Source organism: Panthera leo, chromosome B3 (assembly GCF_018350215.1).
Source record: "Panthera leo isolate Ple1 chromosome B3, P.leo_Ple1_pat1.1, whole genome shotgun sequence".
NCBI classification, from domain to species: Eukaryota; Metazoa; Chordata; class Mammalia; order Carnivora; family Felidae; genus Panthera; species Panthera leo.
The window spans coordinates 126,895,541-126,922,475 of record NC_056684.1 but is presented as its reverse complement, the minus strand read 5'-3'; positions in this window follow the sequence as shown (position 1 = coordinate 126,922,475).

Genomic DNA, 26,935 nt, shown 5'->3' with positions numbered 1-26,935 from the left:
TAACTGTATGTGTCAAGCCCACAACTTGCTCCTGAAACACAAATCCTTATAAGTACCATTGGTTGTCTCTAAACACAGGATTGTAGATATCTCAACCCAACATTTCCAAAAGAAAACTCCTATACGCCCTGTTCTGCCACATTTGTTTGACCCTCAGTTTTATTCATCTTTGCCAATGGCAATCCATTCCTGTGGATAACTTCTGGTCAATCTTAATTTCTCACAGTTGAATTCAATCAGTGAGGAATTCTGTTGGATGGACCTCCAAGATTTGTCCAGAAGCTGAGCACTTTTTACCACCTCCACTGCTACCCTTTGGTCTAAATCACTATCTTTTCTCAGATGAACTACTGAAATAGACTCCTAATTAGTCTATCTCTGCCTCCAACAGCAGCCAGAATTACCTCTTAAACATGCAAGTCAGATTCTCAGCTTGAACCCTGTAATAGCTCTCAACTTCAATCAGAGTGAAAGCCAGAGCTTTTACAATAACCTACAAGATTTTGCATGACCTCGCTATCCGAATATATCATCTCTCTAATCTCATCTCCCACAGTTCACTTAGCTGCCCTTCACCTAGCCCCCAGCCATCTATTCAGCACTTCCTTGCTGTTGTTCCAACACATCAGGCATATTCCTAAGAGCATTCACACCTTTGTATTCAGTTTCCTTTACCTGGTAAACTCTTTCCCAGATTAAACTATTGTTTAATCTCATCATATTCTTTAGATCTTTTCAAAGAAGGCCAATCTCTTTATTTAGTAATGAAAAAGTTTCCTCATTTTGCTGGGTTTCTTTGGGCCACACCAATTATCATCTTTTACATTTCTGTACTGTAAAATTTATTTCCTTATCATAGTTCTTATTTATTGTCATACAAAAACTTAAGTTCAATAGTTCTAAGAGTCTTTGTGTGTTTCCACTATACAGTGTAAGTGCCTACAACAGTGTCTAGAAGATAGCACAACTCAACAAATTAATTCAATAGATATAATAAGACTCTCTGTTAGATATGAACAGGGAGAGAATTACTAGACACTCGACCTGTCAGTGCTCATTGCATTACCTGAAATGTCAGAGTACTTTTTCCTGGGCAACGCATGAAAAACATTTTGAAAATTGGTGTCTGTATTCCTTGCATGAGAACTACGGTTCCAGAATTCCATGAATCTTTCCGAATCCTGTTTTAGAGCTTCCACCCGGAGAGCTGTTAATTTCTTAGTATTTACGTGTTCATTTACAAATCAAAGTATTAATTTCACTTTAAACATTGGAGAATGTTTAAGTACCTCTTCAAGCAGTTTGTAATGCCAATGGCGGGTTACTGTCTTTCTCATAGCATCTTCACATACACTATGAATGGAATTACAGGAGATCACTTACCATTCAATTACCACTGCACCTATTGTTTGGTCTTGGAAGCTGCACTGTGCATGTTAAAAAGGGCTATTGAGTTAAGCCACATAATTTATTTAAGAAGGTTTTAAAAATACACATGGCATTTATCTTTTCAGGAGGTAGCACACAGCATGTAAGAGCAATTATCAACAAAACTGAAAATTAAATTCCTACAACTGAAACAGAAGCATCCCACTTGTCAGAGTTTGTCAAAACATCTATTCACGCGGGCTTCACTGAAGAGAGAAGACCATCCTACTCAAAATAAAGTGCAGGGTCTCCTTGCAAACCTTTAACACACTCATATCTCCAACACATTTATAAATCTGTGTTCCAAGTTTCAAGTAGACATTCCATAGTAGGTCACAGTTGAGGGTGATCAGGCCAACAGGTGTCCTGAGACTGTTTACAAGGCAGCGTTTTAAGTTGGGGCCGATCATGTTGGCCTTTGTAGCACACTGTGTGTGCAAATAGGTTTCTTGTTCAAGCTTCTGCAACAAACAGTGGCAAAGCTGTTTGCAAAGTTGTGTCTAATAAGACAGCTTAAATGTGTTGCCACATGGGTATTTCTGATCTAGTTTTACAAGCTCTCTGAAGGAGGCTGCATAAAGAATCAAAGAATCTGCCAGCAGTTGAGATGCAACCCCAGGAAACGTCAAAGGCAGATTTCAGCCTAATGTTCTCGTGAAACGGAAATAACCAGCGAAGTGAAATCCATGTGTGTGTTGTTTCAAAGGACCCTCCGATGTGCTGGTTATGTGCTTAGGGGAGAGACAAGTCACCAGAATCCCCAGGGTTTCCCTTTAGTGTGAGCGTCTGTCTCCTCAGTATTCTCCCAGGCATGATGACTGCTTTGTGAGCAGAGCCTGCATCATAAAATTCACCCAGGCTTCTTAGCCACAGGAAATACCCCTGAGAAAAACAGAGCCAGAGGCGAATACTCATCTAGTCCCTCCCTGTCTAACAACCCTAAGATTTTTTCCAGAAGATACTAAATTAAAACAACATTAAGTAGGGAAAACAGGTGATGGAATTACCCGACCCTCAGGCCAAGTTCCAAAACAGGGCAGGACAGAACCATTCACTGTTTTTCAGTAACGGTGGAAAATCGGAGATTGGGGAGTGGGTGAGAAGCTGTGGGCTGATGATATGTTGGCCATCTTCAGATATTTTTTCTGTGTCACCATGCAAGCTGTTTACCCACTTGATTGGGAAGCTTGCTGAGGCACTTAGGTAACACACTGATGTTAAGATCTAGAGGGATACTAAATTCAATATGTCCTGTCCAAAGAAATACAAGAGGCAGTTGGTCTTCAATAGAGGTTATCTGATACTCATGGCAATAAGCATATGGAGGAAGGCTTGTGTGTAACTGCAAGATGTTATTTTCTTAAACTTTTAACTAAGTAAATTAAAATGAATTTACCCTTAACTGGCAGAAGTGACATATATATTCCTCCCTTCAACAAGTCGCTGTTAAATGCAAAGTGAAGGAGAGATCTTCATAAGGAAAAAACAGTCAATTTTCTAATTAACTTAAAGGAAAACACATCAGCAACAACTTTCAAACATGAATTCTCATGCAAAATCACATCTCTGTTTTACAACTATAATGGTTATTTTGAAATGTTAAATATCCTGACTCAATGGACTGTTATTTCTTCTCTGGTCTGAGACCCATTCTGGTCCTTCTGTCAAGCTCATCTCACCATTATCTGACTTTGGGCTCTCTATGTGTTTAGAATCACATGTAACATATGATATATACAGATATAATATGTAGATATTTAGTATCTATATAGTATCTATTTTTTTTTTCCTAAATACTGACCAAAGTTTGCCAGGGATCTAGAAGGCCTTGGTTTCATACTGGATTAGGTGTTTGCCAGTTCAGTTGCTTTGGGAAAGTCATTTAAATTTCCAGAACATCAGGCTCTGTCTGTATAATACAGGGACTGGAAAAGATGAGTTCTCACATTGGTTCCTAACAGAGTATCTTGTTATGCTGTGACCATGCCTAGTCTTAAGTCCCCTATGAGAACAGGGTGGGTATTCGAAGGTGAGCATTTGAAGATTTACACATAAATGAGTCATCACATCCTTACTTTACACTTAGATAGCACTAAACTTTTTAAACCATTTCACATATGCTTTCTTATAACAACCCTGAATGGGACATAGGAGAGACATTACTGTTATGTTTTTTGGAATGAGGAAAAGGAAATGCAGAGTTAGGAATTTTCAATCTCCCATCTAGTGTCATGTGCATACCTGCTTCATTCCCACTCTGCTTCAGATATGAAAGTGCAACGACTCATTGTCCTTGGAAAAAAAATACAAATAGCCTTTAAGATCCTCATTTATCACTTTTTAAAGATGGTACAGGATATTTCAGTACCTTGGATAAACTATCAAGTGCAGCTCACTGACTATATAGAAGCAATGAAGTAGTTGTTGTTTTTAATGGACAAAAGCTCTGTGAACCATACCAGGAGATAGGCACCCTTGTCATAAAGCAAATGTCAGGAATTTGCTTAACATATGTATATATTACGTCAGGCTACCATATCTATTAGAGTAAGTTACATTATGCTGCAGTAACAAAGCTCAAAATCTCAATGGCTTATTCTAAGGGCCCATCAATGGGAAGTTATGGATCATTCCCTAATATCTTTACTCAGAGACCCATGATGTTGGTGTAGCTTCTGTATAGTTTATACCTAGGATCAGGGAGGAAGGGATGGAATAGGGGTATGGAAAAGTTTACACTGGCCCTTAATGTATCTTCCAACATGTGATAAGCACTCTTCAGCTTACATCTCATTAGTCTAAATAAGCCATATGATCATTCTCGAGTTCAACAGAGTTGTGTTATGTATTCAACCTGTGGGGAAGGTTTAAAAAACGTGGTAAAGATTAAAACAGATTGCCATTCTTATTTCTGAAATAAGTTGATATACTTAAATATGGTAAAGATGACTAAGGTAAATAATTATTTATATCTGATCTAAACAGAAGTAATGTCAAAGTATAACAACCAGATGTCAAAAAATAGATTAAAGACCTCCTCCAAAAATCTATTCCTCCATAAAAGTATTGAGACCATTATCCAAAACAGTTCAAAATCAACCTTTTTTTAAACTCTGGAAATCAACCAAAAGTTTGTAATAACCCCCAGAATAGTTTATTCAATAAAAATGGCCAAATCTCAGTGAAAATTGAGTGAAAAATGGCCAAAACTCAGTGAAAAGAACAAGTTTTGTGGTGTTTTAACTTGCCATAATTCTTTTCATTTCTCTCTTGACATATTTTTGGTATCCTTGAAAACAGCCTTAGAATTATAGTAACTATAAAAACCAGCAGCCTAGCATTTTAGGAGACACTCTAAGGGACAGATCAGAGTTAAAGCCCCTCCAAAGTCCCATGCCCAGGGAAGAATCCCTATTTGGCATGTGTGGAAGGTCCGTGAAAGACTCTATTCTTAGGGCTTGTCTGTACTGACATGACCCAATCTATGCTCTCAGCAAAAAGATGAATACCAAAGGCATTTGTCAAAAATAATCACTGGAAAATGTTTAACATCACAGAAGCTCGAAGCAGCAAAACCAGTTGTAAATAATAAAACATTCACCAAAAATGTTAAAAAGACAAATCGGAGAAGGAGGTGTCCATAGTGGACTTTGAAAAAACTTTAATGTATTTATGGAAATTTAGAAGGCCACATAAATGTAAAGGACCGTGCACATGCCCAGAAAATGTATAAAGTCCTAATCTCTCATCTCTGGCTGACCTTGAGGGTCTCTTGAAAAGAAAGTGAAGGCTAAGGTAAGAGTTGCCTGGTGATTAAGGAAATCTCTGTCCAATCAAGAGCCAACCACGGAGCTAACTGGGAAAAGATTTCAGTGGCTCCACCAGACAAATAATACAGACTTTATAAAAAAAAAATAGTCCAGGGGCGCCTGGGTGGCGCAGTCGGTTAAGCGTCCGACTTCAGCCAGGTCACGATCTCGCGGTCTGTGAGTTCGAGCCCCGCGTCAGGCTCTGGGCTGATGGCTCGGAGCCTGGAGCCTGTTTCAGATTCTGTGTCTCCCTCTCTCTCTGCCCCTCCCCCGTTCATGCTCTGTCTCTCTCTGTCCCAAAAATAAATAAAAAACGTTGAAAAAAAAAATAGTCCAAACAAACAAACAAACAAACCAAAACAAAAAACAATGAAGGCCAACAAAAATACTCCATGAGGACTTTTCACTTTTTGGCTAAGCTAGTATCAAAAATAATAAGTTCTATATAAACAAGCTAAATACAATTCACTTTGGGTGGAAAAAAAGTACTTCCTAATTTAAGATTTTATTTTCCTGATGCAAAAATATTCATTTAGCATCCTCAGTGGACCAGAACCTTGTTCAGATGAGGCTACATTAGTGAAACAGAATGCACAGTTTCCTGGGGCAGATTGCTAAACCTCCCAGGTATTCATTATGTCCATGTTCTTCAGCCACAGAGCCTCTCGTGGTCTTTCCACATTGATGTAGGTTGGGCACATGGTGACCTAATTTGGAGAATACAATCTTTGGCCTCCGTTGAAACTGTGTGTGGCAGCATGGCAGTGAACTCCAACCACCGAAAGATGAGCAGAAGCAAGAGGTGTCTGTTCCAGGTCAAATCTTTTTAAAGGAAATTGCTTTTTAACTCTAAGCGATTTGAAGGAACTAACTCTGTTTCCCTTCTCACTAACTGTAAAACAGATATCATGTAGGCAAGATGGCATTGATCCCTTTGTCAGTACAACACCTTAGAGAAGGCAAGTTCAAGAGAGAAGGAACCCAGGGAGTTATGTCATTGCATCAGCTAACTGACCTACATTCCACCCACCTATCTCTGGCTTCATGTGACAGAAAATGATCTGATTGAATCAATCACTTTATCCTTTAGTCTCCTTATTACCTATACTCATAAGTAGTAAAATCATTTCTTCTTATCCTCTAACAAACATGTTGAGCAGTTTATTGAAAATGAAGTCAATAAAAAAGTGGGCTTATTTTCCTCATTGAGACATCTCTCCCTTTATTTCCCCAGGGATCTCCTTTTTAATTCTCTTAAAATCTTGTAAAAATTAAGTATCTAATTTTACTGTGAAATAGAGTCTCCAAATAGAACATATTTCCTGCAAACGTATCTTGATAACTATTGTTTTGTATCAAGTTAAGTTAGCTTTGATTGGGAAATTCTGATTAGCATTTCTTTCCAGTGGGTTTTCTCTCATTAAATTAGGAAGATTTAAATATATTTTAAAACCATAATAGTATTAATTCTTCAGGGAAGAATTCTTCAGGGAAATCCAGTGAATTTTCCTTACTGGCATTTCTGGTCTACTTTCAAAAGTTAATTTTTCTGCTACAAGATCTAGCTTAACTAAAAAAGATATATATACTTTTTCAGAAAGATCATAGAATAAATGCAGATCATGGGTCTACTATATAGGAAATATCACTTTATCTCAATCTCAGATCCCTTTTCTATGTCTAAATTCATGCAAATATTCCATGTACAGCACATACAAATGTTTACATAATATTATATAATACTATATGTGAATATTATGATTATAAATATGTTACACATATAATGTATATTTTTATTTTAATATTCAACAAGCTAATTTTATTTTAATAGAATTTTTTAACCAACGGAAGGGGCGGATAAAATTGCAGATTACAGGGGAGGGCCTGACAGAAGTTAAACACAGCCATTGAAGACCCATAGAATAAATAATCAATCCTATTGCAGATATAAAAGCATTGGCAAAATTTTACCTATGTGCATTTTACTCACGTTTCTTTTCATTTTTCTAATCTAAGTACTCTTGCAATATTTTCATAGCACCAATGTTATAAATACTCATTTTGATCTATGGATAGAAACTACCTAAATTGCTTCAAAATGTTGATGGTTTTTCTATCTCTGCCCATGGTGCCACTTCTGAGTTCTCATTTACACTTGATTGGGGTTATTATATAAGAAAGACTTTTTAAGACATTGCAGTCTTCACACAACTTGCTATTTAGATGGTATATTAGGAAAGCCTGTCAATGCTAAATGTCTTTCTAGACTGTGAAATGTGAGTTGTCTGCTATTAAAATAAAAATATGAAGATAAAATTAAAATTTAACTTTATAAACAAAAGTGTATCATTTTACTTAAAACCAAGTTCATGAGTAACTTTATCTCAAACCACGTCTCTATCTTCGACTAAAATGATCCACAATGTGATTAGAAGTTGGTCATTAACATGGACATTTAAGGATGTTTGTATGATTGACTGCAGCATGATTCTGCCAACACTTCCCCTGAGCAAAGTCATAGGAATATCATGAATCAAGGACAAAGAAAGAATTCCACTCTGCAGTTATCTTCTGGAACTTTTTTAAAATGCTGATTAACTAAAAATAACCTTCAGTGATCAATTGGTTTGCATTAAACTATCCATTCACTGCTTCTTAGGCACCCAAAATTGTCAGGAGATGATTGTGTATTGTGAAAAGTCATCAACCGTCATCATCCTCCATGTTTAAAAAAAAAAGAATTTACCTTTTAAACACAGGGAAATAAGAAATGTAGGTGAAAACTTACACCAGATTTTTCAGTGAATGGAAACATTTCCTTCTTTGTTCTTGGAGATGTTACCTAGGGAGAAAAACAAAAATGCTTAAGAGTTATAGAGACAAATACTTTAACAAAACTCTTCATGCTCTTTCTTAATGAATCAAAAAAATGGAATATTTAATTCTCTCAGGAGTTTTTGATTAAATGTTGTTTAAACCTTTGTAACACTGCATTTCACAAGCACAGTTGAGTGTGGAATCCCCACCGTCTTTTACCCTTAACATCGTTATTGATATTCTCAAAACAGTGTTCTCCTATGCCATTTACAAAGACATCTGTCCCTAGTTATATGGATTTCTAGAATGCTGAGAGTCCCATAGATTCCATTTGGTGTTACTCATCGTCTCTGTATACATATACTTTCTTCTTACCTAGACTTATTGCAAGTGATCATTTCACAGTAGGTACAACTATCTAATCATGATGATGCACGCCTGAAACTAACATGTCAATTATATTTTAGTAAAAATAATCAGCTTCAGGGGTGCCTGGGTGACTCAGTCAGTTAAGCCTCCAACTCTTGATTTTGTTTCAAGTCATGAACCCAGAGTCGTGGGATCAAGCCCTGCATGGGGCTCTGCACGGGTTATGGAGCCTGCTTGGGACTCTTTGCCTACCTCCTCAAAATATCAGCTTCAAAAAGAAAAAATAAAAATACGTCAACATGGTCAAAATATTTGCTTCACTTCTGGGCACTATGCAGATTTTCAGCTTGGTTACCCTAGGAACTAAGTGTCCCAGCACACCCTTTCCTCTATGGTTCCAGGCAAGAGTTTGTCAAAGTGAGATTGTACTAGATTCAGAAGGCAAAAATGAAGGAGTTGCCATGACCCTCTGAGAGGTAATCATTGCTTAGGGGTGGTGAGAAAAACCACCACTTGGAATCTGGCAGGGGGTAGTTTGTCCTCACCCATCCTATTAATTCCAGCATTCCCTCCCATCAGCAAATCCCAATGATCAGTAGCAAAACTAGGCCCACATCAGACCACAGAAGTTGATGAAACTCACACCACAGAGTGTGAAACTCAGAGAGACCATAGTTGTGAAGAACTGACGTCCTTCCACAGATCTCCACAGTCGCCCATAATTCGCGGTATAATGACAGCAGCTGGACATCCCTAAATTCCAGGTGTTCTGGCGACTTTCCTTTCACTTGTGCCAAATATGCTTATTGATTTGTCGTAGGTTACTTAACTCCCCCTGTGGGAGCTTTTCTTCCCTAGCTACTCCCACAATTTTTTAAGATGTAATTCTTATGACAAATCTCTTACTCCAAAATAGTCTTCACAGGTTTGCTTTACTTGGTAAACCATAACTGGCGTAAGCATATTTGTATCCTCATCACTTGGTCTTCTGAATCAGATTTCTACTCTGGTGTTCATTTTCCCCTAAAAACATATACACAGTGGGAAATGCAGTAGAGCAGACTGGTCACAATGTGTGTTGCCCTGAACACTGGCAAACTCTTATGCAGAGATACCTAGTTATATCATAACCAATGCGATTTTGAACTTCCCAAATTTTTGAATTTTATCACATTACATCCTTTGCCCTTATTAGCTTGCATTTTTTTCAGTTCAGAAATAGAGTAAATGAATCTAAAGTCCCCTACAAAAGCAACGCAACACATTTTAAAGTCCCTATTTTACTTTTTTACCTTTTATTTTTTAACATTTTTTAATGTTTATTTATTTTTGAGAGAGAGACAGAGAGAGAATGAGTGGGGGAGGAGCAGAGAAAGAGGAAGACAGAATGAAAAGCAGGCTTCAAGCTCTGCAGTGTCAGCACAAACCTCAACATGGGGCCTCAAACTCAGGAACTGTGAGGTCATGACCTAAGCCAAAGTCAGATGCTCAACCAACTGAGCCACGCAGGCACCTCTAAAGTCTGTCTTTAAAAGTATATACTTTTCGGGGTGCCTGGGTGGCTCAGTTGCTTAAGCGTCTGACTTCGACTCAGGTCATGATCTCACGGTTTGTGAGTTCAAGCCCCACGTCAGGCTCTGTGCTGACAGCTCAGAGCCTGGAGCCTGTTTCACTTTCTGTGTCTTCCTCTCTCTCCGTCCCTCCCCTGCTTGTGCTCTGTCTCTCTCTCCTTCAAAAACAAATAAAATAAAACATTAAAACAATTTTTAAGTATATACTTTTCTTTTGACATAGAAATTTCATGCCTCATTATGTTACAGATGATTTTTTTTTCTTTCCAAGATTTTATTTAAATTCCAGTTAGTTACCATGTAATGTAGTATTGGTTTCAGGAGTAGAATTTAGTGATTCATCACTTATATATAACACGCAGTGCTCATGATAAGTGCCCTCCTTAATACCCGTCACCCATCTAGCCCATCTCCCCACCCACCTCCACTCCAGCAACCCACAGTTTGTTCTCTACAGTTAAGGAAGCTAGACTTATTTACTCACTGTTAAAATGAATTATCACATCAAAATTGGAGATTTTACATTCTTACTTGACTTTATGAAATTTGCAAGATATTTTTAACTAAGTTTTTCTATAACAGTATGCATACAATGCAGAAAACACAAACTCAAATGAAATTGTAAATTTCAAAGTAATCTTTGGAGTACAATTGTCTTAGCCTGTGACACTTAGAGTTTGATTATGCATCAGTTTAATTTCTTTAAGAACCAAGTCCCATTATAATAATTTCTTATGTAGTGCCTTCAAAATATCTTTTTCTTATCTAATTTATGTAGAAAATTTTCTATAAGCACCTGAAAAAAATATCTAAATATGGGAAGACAATAAGAATTATTGGGTCCAATTTTCTTGATTTAAAAAAAAAGCTAAAAATTATTTACTTTTCAAGAAATTATTTTCATCTGTTGGATATAAATTTAGGAGGGGATTCAATGAAAAGAGAGTAATTCACAGTTAGATTGAATGTCCTTGTAAAGAAGTTACATATGTTTGTCTACACCAACAATGTTTGTCTTTACAAATAATAATGTTTTGGCTCAAAACATTATTATTCAAAAAGAACTGAACAAATGCTTCATTTATTAAAGGATGAATATTCAGCAAGTGGTGAAGCAATGGCATATTAGAATGTGCCATTCTTCTTTGGTCAGAAGACATAGATTTTTGCCAAAGTCTACCACTCATTAATTAGCTGGGGGATCTGAAAAAATCATTTGACTTCTCCAGGGACTTTTTTTCCATCTGTAAAAATCAGAGGATTGGAATTTTTGGAATTGAAGAACATCAATGTTTAAAGACGCATAGGCACTCTAAAACCCAGTATTTTATAAAAATTTGAAGCTTATTTTTTGATCAAGAAAATCTTACATACCAAGCAAGATTCTGGAGAGAAAGAGAGAAATTTAACATGATTATGCATTTTGTCTCATTAGGAGATCATAATGAATATAATATAACATGCTCTTCATAAACAAGGGGCATTGTTTCAGACCATGATCATTGTATCAGGTTATACACAGTAACCAGCTTAAGGAAGACTGGTATGTTAAAGAAACATTTGCTTCTACAATGGTCCAGAGCAAATGCAATTTTTCTGCCTTCTTTCTCTGCCTTTTGTTGCCTCTATTTTCTTTTTGTTTTTTTGGATGATGCAATTATGACTAATTTCTTTTTTTTTTCAATATATGAAGTTTATTGTCAAATTGGTTTCCATACAACACCCAGTGCTCATCCCAAAAGGTGCCCTCCTCAATACCCATCACCCACTCTCCCCTCCCTCCCTCTATTTTCTACTGTTTGTGCAGCTGCCACTGGAACCATCTTGCCTTCTCCATTTTAATAGATGCTACTCTCAAACTACATGAACTAAGATAGAAGAAAAATGATTTCCTTTTTATTATTAATATTTTATTTTTATTTATTTAATTTTTACTTTAGAGAGAGTGTGTAGGCAGAGAGGAGGGGCCTAGGGGGGAGAGAGAGAGAGAGAGAGAGAGAGAGGGAGAGGGAGAGAATCTTAAGCAGGATCCATGCTCAGTGTGATGCAGGGCTGGATCCCACCACCCTGGGATCATGACCTGAGCCAAAATCAAGAGTTGTATGATCAACAGATTGAGCCAACCGGGTGCCCCTAGAAAGTGATTTGTGAAAAGAAAACCAATGAATCATTACTGGAGGAGAGAAAGGATATGCCGAGAAGAAAAACAAACAAAATTACAGCCAATACAACAAAATCAAATCCACTACACTCTAAAATGAACTGCATCTTATTAAAAAAAAATGTCACCTTTCGGGATGCCTGCATGGCTCAGCCAATCAAACATCTGACTCTTGATTTCAGCTCAGGTTATGATCTCACGGTTCATGAGTTCGAGCCCCACTCACATTGGGCTCTGTGCTGACAGTGTGGAGCCTGCTGGGGATTCTCACTCTCTCCCTCTTTCTCTCCCCCTCCCCTGCTCACGCTCTCTCTTTCTCTTTAAATAAACAAATAAAATATTTTTTAAAATGTCACCTGTTACTTAATTCTAACAATCTTGTAGGGATATCAACACGATAATGTTTTTCTGGGACTTGTTTACCTTTGCACAAAATTTCTTTTCTTAGAGTATGGTACTTGGACTCTTGTTATAATTTCTTTCTTCTCTGTCCACTTGTGGAATAGTATAAAACATGATGAGGAGTGAGTTTATTGTAAGGTTAATCATATTGGATCTAGGTTAATGTTCTGGATTTGCCTTTAAATAGTTGTGTGGCATTGATCCGGAACATATATAAGTATTAGTCTCTATCAGCTGAAAATGCAGTTAATAAAGCCCCATTCTCCTCCTTTTTTGGTGGAAATAAATAATCTATAAATTTATATTTCTAAATTGCTAGTGGCATGATTTTAAATGTTTAAATGCATTCTAATTACATGTGATAAAGGTAATTTCTCCAATCATAATTTGTTCCTAAGAGAAGGATGGAATGTGAAAGGCCAACAACACTGTCATCAGCCTCCATGGTTATATATTTACTTCTGAGGAAAAAAAAAAACACAACAAAACTCATTTCTAAGTTACCCAGATCAAAATAAAGCCTTTCATTTATAGATGAATCTCAGCATTATTTTAATCTTCATTTGTTTAGTTTCCAATTTTCAGTACAAACCATGTTTGGTTTTGTTTTTCCAGTTAATGAAAATGGATTTTATTTTAATATATATTACTATGTAATATATTATACTTATATTAATATTTAATTTATACAATATATAATCCCACATAAAATTCAAATATTTTTAAAAATAAATTATTGGTTTTATAATCTCTTTATATGGTGTAGAAAATTTACCAGAATTGTTTTAGCTCATAGACAATGGCCTATCATAGGCCATATGTAACCATGGCTGATTACATATGCCATTATTTATTAAGTGTAGGATTAGAGTAGATCAGGGTATCCCAGATTGTTTCATGAAAATATTTTAGACATCAAAATAGAGTCATTAGCCTTAATATCATTTGTTTAATGTAAGATTCTGGAAAATATGAAAAGTAAGTGGAACACATTTTTGTGATTTACCTCCTAATGATGCAAAGGAGTATTTCTACAGATAATAAAGTCATCATGATGGATCTTTTTTCAGCTGGAAGAGAGTGTTCTAAAGTAACAAACTTCTGATAGAAATCCAAGAACTACATTTCTTTATCCAGAAATATTTTAACCAGTTGAGGTGTTTAAACATTTGAACATTGTATATCCTCCAAATTTCTTTTAATGAGAATGTTAGGTATTTCTCTAGAGAAACTTTTGGTTTTAATTATCATAAAGCACCTCAAGACCTTAAGAATAAAGGGGTTGGAATTGATAACACACACACACACACACACACACACACACACACACACACACATATCTCCTAAAACACCAGGCCATGAATTAAATCTGAAATTCATAAGGAAACAAACCAGAATTTATAAAATCTTCTTGGACCAAAGCCACTATACTCTATCTCCCTCTTACAGACATTTTAAGAAAAATGTACTGCCATAAGTAACAAAGTCATGTTTTAGAAATGGAGGAAGAAGCAAAAAAATAATTATTTGAATGGAAGGAATGTGGGTAAATGAAAGTCAGTGAGGAGAGGACACTCTAAAAGAACTTTGATATTTTCATCTCAAGATCTGATCTTCTGTCTCCAAGACTGGCCAGGGTGTCTTGAGTTTGTATGACTTGTTTCTGGTACTTAAAATATTTATATGTGCATGTAATGACTCTGATTAAAAAATGAGAGAACATACTTTTCATAGAGGAAAACTTAATTATTGCTGGAGTAGAGGATATATTCTAGCCTAAGAGAGATTTTAACTGAGTCTTACTGCTTCAACCTGAGTTCCTCATCTCCTATTCAGAGATATATGCTAATAACAAAAGATCTGTGCAAATTTTTAAAACTGCATCTAAATCTATTTCAAAATATGTGATAGAGGAATATACCCCTTAGCTTGATTATAATTAGCTCAGCCACATGAAATTTTATTTATCCTTTTTAAAGTCCATGTTTGAGGATTTGATGGGATTCTTCACACTTTAAATTTTTATCATGACAGATAGAGGTTATATAAAATATTATGATCCTGCACACCCCCCTTAAAAAAAGACCTTTAATCAAACCTAGAGCAGTTCCATTCAAATAAGTAAGAATTAGTAAGGCCTCATCTGTCTCTGGGAAATACTGACACCACAAGTTTTATAGGCCAATTCATTCTTGCCCTCAGACTTTTTTAAAGAGCTCATATCATTGGGCCTTTAAAGTCAAATCACTGTTATATATGATTTCTTTTCCATCCATTTACAAATGTCATTTTTAATTCATTTCTAGATTGCACTTAATTGAGAATGAAACGCAGACCATGACTATCACCAGGGGCACATTAATTTTAAAGTTCCCTTATATAAGATTTGTTTTTAATCACAGTGATTTTTCTTTTTCATCTCCATTTGCATTTGGGCTGGGCAAAGGGCAAGAAGAAATATTGAGTCCATCTAACTTTTATTGATTAAGATGATGTGAAAAACTAACTGACTTTCATTAATTATCTAAATGGCCTACTCAGTACTCAGAAATATGGGCATTTAAATATGGTATTTCATTGCATAAAACAACATAATCATCTTTGGTGTTTACACTATTGCAGAGGCATAATAGGGTCATATCCTAAAATTATCATGACTCATGCCATGTATTTTTTTGTAGATGCTTTTAATGTTGGGATGAAGAAAAACATTGAAATAAAAAATTGAATGGATGGAGGTGGGGAAATGCCATGAAATGGAATAGTTTAATTGAAACATAAGTCCAAACTGTCCCAACCAACCCTGTGCAGCAACACCCACTGATGGGTTCCAAATGCCTCCAAAATAAAGACAATTCTTTTCCCCTTCTCCTCATTCCTTCTTCTTCTTCTTCTTCTTCTTCTTCTTCTTCTTCTTCTTCTTCTTCTTCTTCTTTTTGGAGAGATGAAGAGAGTATGAGCAGGGGAGAGGGGCAGAGAGAGAGAGAGAGAGAGAGGGATAGAGAGAGAGAATCCCAAGCAGGCTCCCATACTCAGCATGAACCCAACATGGGACTTGACCTCAGAACCCCAGGATCATAACCTGAGCCAAAATCAAGACTCAGATGCTCAACTGACTGAGCCACTCAGTCACCCCAAGGAAACAATATTTGATTGTCCAACTTAATTCTGAAGATTCCATCCATATTACAGTTCTTTCAGTTTTCAATTTCTCTAAGCTCTTAGCCAAAATGAGATGTTCACAAATACTTTTTCCTTTGTCAGAAATAGTTTCCTCTTCTTGCTCATTCCTTCACAATATCCCTTTAGAGTGGTTAACTCTTTATGTCGTCTGCCATATCAATTATCTTAACTCTCAGTCATACTGTCTCAGATTACTAGAGGGCTTCCTTTATATTCTTCTCTGTCACCAGCAAATGACACCATGGAAGACTTATTTTATAGCTCTGGAAGTCCTAAGTGTGAACTGAGTCTTACGGGGCTCAAGTCAAGGTGTCAGTAGAACTGCTTTTTTATTGGAAGCTCTAAGGGAGAATCTATCCCTTGTCTTTTCCAGCACCTAGAGGCTGCCTGTATCACTTAGCTTGTGGCTGTAGCATTCCAACCTCTGCTTCTGTAATTACATCACCTTCCCTGACTCTGGCTCTCTTTGCTAAGGATCTTTGTGATTACACTGGGCTCACCTGGATAATGTAAAATAGTCTTCCAACCTCAAGATCCTTAATCACACCTGCAAAATCCATTTTTCCATATAAGGGTATGTATTCACATGTCACAGGGATTAGAACAAAATGGACATCTTTGGAGGAGATGATGCATTATTCTACCAAATACAATGGGGATATTTTAAAAGTAATGATTATTTTGCAGAAATTAGCAAAATTTACTTCATTGACTCAACACTTTTCACTGATTCTTCACTACCTGGAAGGAATTACTAGTAAAAACAAAGATGTGTCAACAGCAAAGCAACAATAGGATCTCAAGACAACTACCTAGTAACATATTTTTCTAATGGGTACAGTATTTCCTGAAGATTATATGTGTAAAAAGTATATAGCCTTAATTTTTACACTAATGAAAGTTAATTGTATGTCTCAGCCTTCTAACTAACAGGAGAAATAATAAGCACAGTCAATTATGGGTTAACTGAAATCAATCAATTCCATGTCATTCTCTTTACTTCACTCTCTCTGGGAAGGATTTAATCTCAGGGAACCAACGTAATGTCATAGATTTGTTTCTTTCCATATTACCTTGCTGGTTTCTAAAATGTCATCATCCGTTCATGTTAAAAGTGAAATTTCCTCATCCTGCTTTCATTCCTGGGTTTTGTGGCCCAGGATCCTCTGTGTCTAGAGACTGCCAGTGTTATATCCACACCTACTTGGGAAACACATATAGAGGCATAATAAGAAGCAAACTATTGAAACTACTCCAAATGAGAAAGCTTTGGCAGAGGCAAAAGTAAGAAAATGACAGCTTCTCCACAGCTGTGTGTTCTTTTAAATATTTGTATGTATGTTTTAATGAAGTCTTGCAAATTTCTCTTAACAGAATATTTTCTTGAGAGCAAATCTTATATGAAAGCCAAAGTCATGAAATAGGTAGAAATGGAACTATTTTGCTATTACTTCCCAAGAATTCCTAGGGCTCAAGAGAAGCACAATTATCCATCAAACCCCACTTCTTCCCCACAACACATACCCTGGATAAACTGATTTCAGGATGAAACACGCACCTATTTGGACTCCAGCTTTATAATTTGATAACCATTCACCCAGAGTAATATTACTTAATTCCACGCAGCTTCAATTTGACTCTCTAAAAATGGTCCAATTTATCTAACTTTCCAGCCTTATTTTTAGGATTAAGTGAGATGATGTAGGTAGTGCACCAACTATGTGCCTGGCAAGTATGAGTTCAAATACACACACACACACACACACACACACACACACACACACACCCCTTCTCATCAAACAAGCTCTGAAAGATAGGTTTTTGTCTTTTGATAGGTTTTTGTCTTTTGATAAGTTTTATTGTTTAGCCATTTTTTGGAGTGATAAAGCACAAACTAAATCATATTTTGGTATCCCATGTCTCATAGTAAGAAAAATAAAGATGAGGAATCCTGATGAACACGGTATTTTATAAAACCAGAAGTGCATTTTAGAAACCAGAAATGTACCACAATGCATATTCTCTAAATAACTTTTCAATACAATTTGCTTATGTGTTCAGATGTGCAAAAGGTGATATTGCCACTGAAACACACAGAAGCCCATATTTGCCTGCAGCCTGCTTCCCTTGCCACGTTTCAACAAAAGCATCTTCAGAAGTGTCTGGGGAAAAAAAAAAGTTTGGATACCCATCCTGGTTTGTGGCGCAAAATAGGGAGTTCTGTTTTGCGAACAGGAATACAGAACAAATTCCTCCTCTAATTGAATGAGTCAACTCACTTTGATTCAAGAATCTATTATCAATGAACAGACCTATTACAGTAAAACCTTGGATTGCGAGTAACTTGTTCTCCGAGTGTTCTGCAAGAGGAGAAACATTTCTAATAAAAAAACGAATGGTATCTTACGGTACGAGCAGTACATGACGCCAAAAGTCACAAGATCATAACTGAACCAATGGTTCTTGAAATTGACTTTGATATACAAGTGTTTTGGATTATAAGCATATTTTCAGAATGAATTATGCTTGCAAACCAAAGTTTTATTGTATTACATTTTACTCTCACAGATTGAAAAAGTGGGAAATAAGTAAATCTATCTGTCTATCTATATTTAAGCCCAAGACACAAGGAAAACAGAACAAATGTCTTTTCCATTTGAAAGATCTGAGAGTATCCAAATAAAATCCTTTATTTCAAGTTATAAAGGATTAAGAGATCTCTTTAAAATCGAGTCTGTAAATAGGCAGTGGTAGTACAGCTGTTAATAACTCGGTTATTTACATAACATAGCATAACACCACCTTTAGGTTTTCAAGCCCAGAGGTTTATTTCCTCTAGATCCAAGTCCTTGCAATTAAAAGAAGATACAGAATTAGGTAGTTTTATTTCACTATTTCTGCCTTTTGTTGCTAAGTTATATACTAATAATCATATTTGAGATGTAACATTAAGTTGCCTTTGGACAACAAAAAGCAGTCCATTAAGAACCAGTTCTATGGGATTTAGTAGAGATACTCTAAGTATCTTTTTCTTATGTTATTAAAAGTGCCTAATTTTATAAAATAACAAACATTTGAAATAGCTCCTAATTGCTTCCTTTTCATTTCATTGCAGTTGTTCTAGAATAAGCTGAGGTTCACCTTCTACACCTCCCACTCCCACCGTGGACAGAATTATTAAGCGGTAGAGAGCAGCTTACATTTAACAGGAAGGGACACAGCTGAATGGCATTGGCATTAAGGGTGATTTTGAGAGGCTCTGTCTCTGAAGAAAATGAGAGATGAATGAGCCAAGAAGAGAGAACTTTGAGTTGTTTCATGAAGAATTTGATGAGATTTCAGTAGAAATGCTAAGTTATAAAACATGTGTCTCTTCCCCTTCCTAAAATGCCCATGATTTACTGATGCATTGGGAATCCTGATCGATTGTTGTGATGTGTAGTACAGTGGGATTCTGCTTTAAAATGAACAAATATTGCCACAGTAATTCTGAGAAGTCTGCTACTCTTAATTCTGCGGTTCAAGTAATAAGCTAATACCTTTCAAAATCTAACCACACATATGAAGATTTTCTAATTTTCATTAGCTTTTTTTTTGCCTCCTGAACTATCTGTCAGTAAGCTGATTGGGAGAAGATTAAAATATATTAAGAATAATTTATGTTAGGTGTGCCTGGATGGTTCAGTCAGGAAAGCCTCTGACTCTTGGTTTCAGCTCAGGGGATGATCTCAATGTTTATGAGTTTGAGCCCCACATCGGGCTCTGCGCTGACCATGCAAAGCCTGCTTGGGATTCTCTCTCTCTCTCTCTCTCTACCCCTCCCATGCTTGCTCTCTCTCTCTCTCTCTCTCAAAATAAATAAATAAGATTAAAAAAAAGAATAATTTATGTTAACAGAATCCCTATATCCTTTAAGTATTAGAAAAACACGGAGTGTTTCCCACAAGCAAAAACAAACTAAAAACTAACAGTGTCTTAAACAAACAAATGCTCTATTCCACCATACAATAATTCTAGAGGCCACAGTAACCCAGGGTTAGTTTATATGCTCAAAAATGTTAATTAGGAATCAGGGTTTTTTTGGTGTGTGTTTTTTTTTATTTTGTTTTGTTTACCTTTGAGCTCTGCCATTCCTAGGACATGACTTTCATCCTCCCAATTGCATGATGATTCTGTCACCTCCAGGCATTGTTTGTACATTCTGGGCAGGAAGAGGGTGGAAGGCCCGAGGGATATGCCAGTTGAGACTTCTATCAAAAATGAAACATTCCCAGAAGGCTTCCCCAGAGACTTCAGCTTATATCTTACTAGCCAGAGCCTGTAACGTGTCCACATCTAGATGCAAAAGAATCTGGGAAGGTGAGTGATTTGACTTTTTAGCCTCTATAAAGGAACAAAAGCAGAAAGTAAAAAAAAAAAAAAAAAAAAAAAAAAGTAAAAAAGCAGAAAAAAGAACAAACTGACAGTTACCAAAGGTGAGGTGGATTGGGGCATGGGTAAAACTGGTGAGGATTAAGAAATACATGTGTGCGGGGCGCCTGGGTGGCTCATTCGGTTGAGCGGCCGACTTCGGCTCAGGTCACGATCTCGCGGTCCATGGGTTCGAGCCCAGCGTCGGGCTCTGTGCTGACAGCTCAGAGCCTGGAGCCTGTTTCAGATTCTGTGTCTCCCTCTCTCTCTGACCCTCCCCCATTCATGCTCTGTCTCCCTCTGTCTCAAAAATAAATAAACATTAAAAAAAAAAAAAGAAATACATTTGTGATGAGCACTGGGTGATGTTTGCAATTATTAAATCACTATATTGAACACCTGAAACTAATATAACACTTTATGTTAACTATACTGGCATTGAAAGTAAAATATAAATTAGAAAAAAGCATAAGTATTAGTTTATATGTAACTAATCCTTAGGGTATGCCACATATATTATTAATTAATTAATCCTAATGACAAGCCCATATAGTAGTAGTATTATAATAAATTAAAGATGTTAAAACTGAAACACAGTATAAGAAGAGTCCCCAAATTCATGAACTTGAATAGCAGAACTGAAAATCAAACCTAAGTTTGTCCTATATCAAAAAGGAAGCCTGTGGATACTCAGATAATGCATGAATAATATTTTATTCATATATAAATAAGGGCAGATGGGTTTAATCAAAGCTGCACTGTAAACACTCTATAAAATGGGTATACTAAAATTGTTCTTGCATTTCTCATATATAAATGCAAAGAAAGAGAGAGAAGAAAATCTATATATTTGTTTTGTATCAAAGTAGGAGAAATTTTTTGAACACATGTTCCAGAATACATAAGGTGATATTGAAAGAAAAGAATAATGTTTTATTTTCGATTTCACCAGGTGATCAGTCTCTCCTATTTGCCCTAATTTAAGTTTAGAATACAGGTTACTACAGAAAAGATAAGAGTCTGATTGAAAACTCATGTCTGGGAACAGCTGGGTGGCTCAGTCAGTTGAGTGTCTGACTTCAGCTCAGGTCATGATCTCATGGTTCATGGGTTCAAGCTCCATGTTGGGCTCTGTGCTGACAGCTCTGAGCCTGGAGCCTGCTTTGGATTCTGTGTCTCCCTCTCTCTCTGTTCCTCCCCTGTTCACACTTTGTCTCTCTCTCTCTCTCAAAAATAAGTAAACATTTAAAAAATAAGCATTTAAATAAATAAATAAATAAATAAATAAATAAATAGAAAACTCATCTGAATCTTGAAAGAAACCTTCTTATTAAATCTTGTCAATTAGACAAAGTGACATTTCTGGCATATTATCTTTCTCTGTGAAGTTTATCAAACCACTTATACTCCACCAATTCAAAACATTCCCCTCTCCAGTTTCAAAGATGGTGATGAACTTTAAAACCAGAAATGTAAAGCATCCAAAATGGCGCATAATGTATCTACAGCACGTATTGGAAGAAAAGCAAATTCTTTAAGATGGTATAATAGGTTAAAAAGCTATGATTGTTTTAGTTTCTCATACTTTTAGAAAAATAATGTATCAAAAATCATTGTATTATATATATATTAAAAATTCATCTTAAAAGCCTATGTAGATAGTATTTCCTCCCCAAATATTCAACAGATATATGCAAAAATCACTGAATAAGAAATGCATTTCTTATGATCATATAAAATACTTTCCAAATACACTGTTTATAGCAATGATAAGGAAATTACTACCAAGAATTAACCAAGATGTTCTTCATTCTATTTTCTATATTGCTTCTAAAATGATATGCTGAAAATATAAACTTGGTAATATCAAAGCCCAAAATCACTCATAAATTTTATTTTACTCTAAGACAAAATTTTAAATCTTGTTCTTGGGATATCCATAGTTTCTGATCTTACTTTTATCACATTCACTTTCTTCTCAATTTTATGTAAATTCATAGATGAATGGAATATCACATTCATATTTTTATTGATTTCCATGTCATCAACTGATTTTACTATGTGTATCATAATTTAGTCTTGAAGGGGTATCCTATAATTTACTATTAAGTCAAGAGTTATGGATGCTTCCTTTCATCAGAGTCACATGTTCCAGGAGACATAAGTAGTGGAAATCCCTAATCCCTCTCTTTCTTGGCAATGATGAAAATCTGTATTGAAATCGTTAGTTTTTTATAATATCTATAACAGAATCATGTATTATCTATTAAAATACTTATCTATATACACACACATGAACACATATACACACTGTTCGAACAGTATATTCTTCATCATCTTTTTTCTCTTCTATCAAATTTTGATGATAAATATTTACTATTCAATAGAATTTTATAGAATTTTCCATTTTTAAACATTTCAACTTCATTTGGTGTTTTACTTTCATTCTTTACTTTAAAGTAGGACTCTTGAGGACATGTACTATTTTTAATCCTATCTTATTTCTTTCTTTTGAAATATCATCCACTGTTGATTTTCTTTCTAGGTAATAACTCTTGTTTTTCCTTATTAGATAGATTTTATGTGTCTTTTTCTTGCCAGGCCAAATTTCTCTTTTAAAAAATCCCTATTAGGTCATTTATTCTCTTTCTAAATACATTTGTATTTGTTTATTTTTCTTGTTCTACTGATAAGCTATAAATCATGACATCTTTTCAGTTTCTTATTACTACCTACTTACCTTATGTTTTAACTTCTTCCTGTTCCAAAATCTAATTGGATGAAAGAATATGATGAACATGTGATCTTTCAAAATTGTTAGAACGTTTCCACATATATATTTCAGATTTCTTCATGACTAACAATCTAGAAGTCCTAAGTGAAATAAGCCTGCTGGTTGTATGGCTATTAGCAAAACCTTCTTAGTATTTCAAATACATAATCTGAGAACAATTCCCTCAATTAAATAGGTCATGCTTCCAATAAATTTTGTGTGTATTTGCATGAGGTATGTCGCCTAATATCACTATGTATAAATCCTCTTAAATATATTGTGTTTTTTTTTTACTTTTGAAAATTCTATAAGTGGAGGACACAATGCTGAATTTGAAAGACTTTTCATGCTTTAATATGCAGATTTTTACATTGAATTTTCTCAATTGTTTTACATTAGAATAACTTGCCTATAGCAAAATTCATTCTATTGAAGACTAATAAAGTAATAACTAGAAATCCAGAGTTCCTAGTCACAAAGTTTCTTAAAATCTGCGGGAAAACTACACTGAGTTTCAAAGGAATGAATAAAGCTAGTGTTGTCATTTAAAATATCCTCTAAGGGGGCACCTGAGTGATTCAGTGGATTAAGCATCCGACTTCAGCTCAGGTCATGATTTCCAGGTTTGTGAGTTCAAGCCCCGTGTCTGCCTCTGTGCTGACAGCTCAGAGCCTGGAGCCTGCTTCAGATTCTGTGTCTCCCTCTCCTGCTCACACTATGTTTGTCTCTCTCTCTCTCTCTCAAAAATAAACACTAAAAAATTTTAAAAAATAAAATAGACTTTAAGGAGAAAATACAATGTAGTTTCTGCCTACAGCCTCACAATCCATTACTTCTAAGAGGTCATTTCCTCCACATCACAGAAAGTTGTCCATCACAGAAAGTTGTCTAAATAAACATTTTTTTTAAATTGGATTTGTCATTCCATTCAGATAGATCTTATCATGGTCACATGCAAGATGAGCAGGAAGACTTGAGAGAAAGAAGAGTTGACCACCACTTAAAAACACTTCTCCTGACTTGGCCTAAACACAAGAGAAAATATTTTTTATTGTGCATAAGCAACCTGTTAATTGTGTCCATTTTTGCTACCAAAAGCTCATTCTTAGCACTACCAGTTTTTAATTTTTTATCTTAATTTTCTTAAATTACTTATCTCTCAGTGACCTGGAAATCAAATTTCAAATAAGCCTACAAGTAAAAAAAAATATTGGCCAATATTTGCATTAATCTATATAATACAAATATTGATTAATTATAAAATTATACTGCATATCAACCATAAGCAAAGATTGACATGATGTAAGATTCAAATATGCTTACCCTTTAACAAAGAATAGTTTTTCTTTTCTATATTCCCTTTAAGGGTTCTTCTATTCACTATTAAGGACCATTCTTCTATTTATTGCCTGGATGCTAAGTAATTGATCATTGGTCTGGACTTATATCCTCTTTTACTCATTGATTTCTTTGTGAGTTTCTTAATGTAAAAGTAATATCTCAACTTATTCGAGAGGATATTTACAGTACTTCATCAATTCAAAATCACAATTTGTCCTACAATTTAACATCTCTGTAATTGGTGTATGTCTTACAATTGATGGCATGGCCATAATTTCCTTGGCTATGGTTTTGGGGTTTCACTTTCTAATTTTTCTTTTTCTTTATTCTTAGTGGTTTATAGAATAACCACTTCATTCTTGGTGGTTTATAGGTGCATCCTGTGATTGATAGCAACTTAGATTTGATGAAACATGGTGTTGTCTTTAATCCAAATGATATAATGTTGGAATAAGACTATGTATCTGAGAAAGAACATTTTATGTGGGCTGGCAAGATGGTCAAGATCTTTCTTATCACACACTCTTTATACCTCTGCTGGGCTGTCAGAATATACTGGGTCCAGCTTCTAGTTGCCAATGCAGCCAAATAGAGAAAATAAGATACTGCCCCATAAGGAATTTATAGAAGCCTCCAACCCACTAGCATGCAGAAATGGCTGTTCTCAAAAGTTAACTGTGACAAACTTCTTGCCAGATCCAGTAGTCAATTCTACTGGCCTTTGATTCACTCAGCTTCATGGCAGAATTGATCAGACTTGAAACATATTTCTTGAAATATTTTCTACACATGAAAAATTAAAATATTTTCTACATATGGCTTATATGTTACAACATCCTCCTAGTTTTCATCCTATGTTACTACTCTCTCTTTCTCAATCTTTTTAAAGGATAGAATTAAGTTTTGCAATCCCTAATTAATTGCTCACTATTAACTCTCCTCTACACTTTCTATATTCCCTGAGTCTTCTAAACAATTGCATGTATATAAGTATAAACATACAAAATGATATAAATGTAGTTTTAGCTTCTATATCTCTAGTCTTGGACATTTTTACTCAGATTTCTTCTTTAACCCAAATTAATTACATATTAATATTATATGTTATCTTTATTTTTATATATTATTTTTATATCTATTATACTGGCTGCACTTTTATTAGTCATACAAATTTGTCCATTAACTATCTTGTATGTGCTAAATTCACCATATATCTTCAACAAATAATGCAAATTTTTTCTATTTTACTTTTTTAAAAATTTTGTTTATATTTGAGGGAGAGAGAGAGAGCACATAGGAAGGGGCAGAGAGAGACAGGGAGAGGGAAAATCCCAAGTAGGCCCCACACTAACAATGGGGAGCCCAGTGCAGACCCATGAACTGTCAGATCATGACCTGAACTAAAACCAAAAGTTGGTCTCTTAACCAACTGAGCCACTCAAATGCCCCTACTTTTCTTACTTTTTCTTTCTTTCTCTCTTTCTTTCTTTCTCTCTTTCTTTCTTCTTTCTTTTTTTATTTCCTTTTTTCATCTAATGCCTGGGCTTAATGATTTCTGGATAAGAAATTCCAAACTCCAGTATAATAATGAATAGTTTTGGCCATCCAAGGTACTATTTATTCTGACACATGAAGAAACTATTTCCAAAAATATAACACCAAGTCTGATTTTTGCTATAGATTTTTGGTAAATATGCTTCACTTATTTATGGAAGCCTCCTCCTAATATGCTAAAAAAATTTAGTGTGAATCATTTGAAACTTATCAAATTTACTATCTACATCTATTTTTTAAATGTTATTTTTCTTTTTTACTCCATTAATGTTTTGAATTATGCTAATGGATCCTTTCATCTGTAAATCTTAAGAGGAAACATTGCTAGAAAATTATTTTCAACTTTTCAATTAATGTGTTTATATTTTATTTAGAATATTTATATCTACCCCTATAATTGACACTGTTCTTTAGTTTTCTTTTCATACAGTATTATTGTTTGGCTTTCATATTAGGGTTATATTGGATGCATGTAATGAGTTGGGAATCACTTGTAAAAGAAGATTTATACAGTTGGCATAACTTCCTTATAAAAAGGCATAGAAAATATTTAAGGATCCTTGTGTTACAAATAAAACATTAGTAACCTTTTAAAAAATATTTATGTGTTTACACAAAAATATCCCTATTAACTAGACACTTAAGATGAGTATTTGATTCTTGGATGGAGACAGAGCAGAAGCATCATCTTTTTCTTCCTTTTCCTTCTCCATTTAGATAACAGAAAGTGTTAAAAAGAAGAATAAAACAATACCAGTATTAGAAAACAAGAAAGTAAGGAAGTGGTCGGTCAGAAAACTTGAGGGCAGCCCAGAAAATAGACAGCTGGTAAAAGAACCAGTGACTCCCCTGCAAAAATCTCCAGGGAGGAGAACAATTCTTTCCAAAGTAGTTCAGGACAAGATACAAGCCTAACGTGGAAGAAAGAAAAAAATGCTACGACTGGAATAGACAGTAGGTCTCAGGTCATTCATTTTTGTGCTACAATTAGATCAGTGAGGGTGGCTGGCTCCTTAAATAAATGGCAGTGCCAGTTGTTGGCAAGAGTGTGGAGCAACTGGGTCTCATTCATTGCTGTCGGAAGTGCACAATGGTACAGCCACTTTGGCACAGAGTC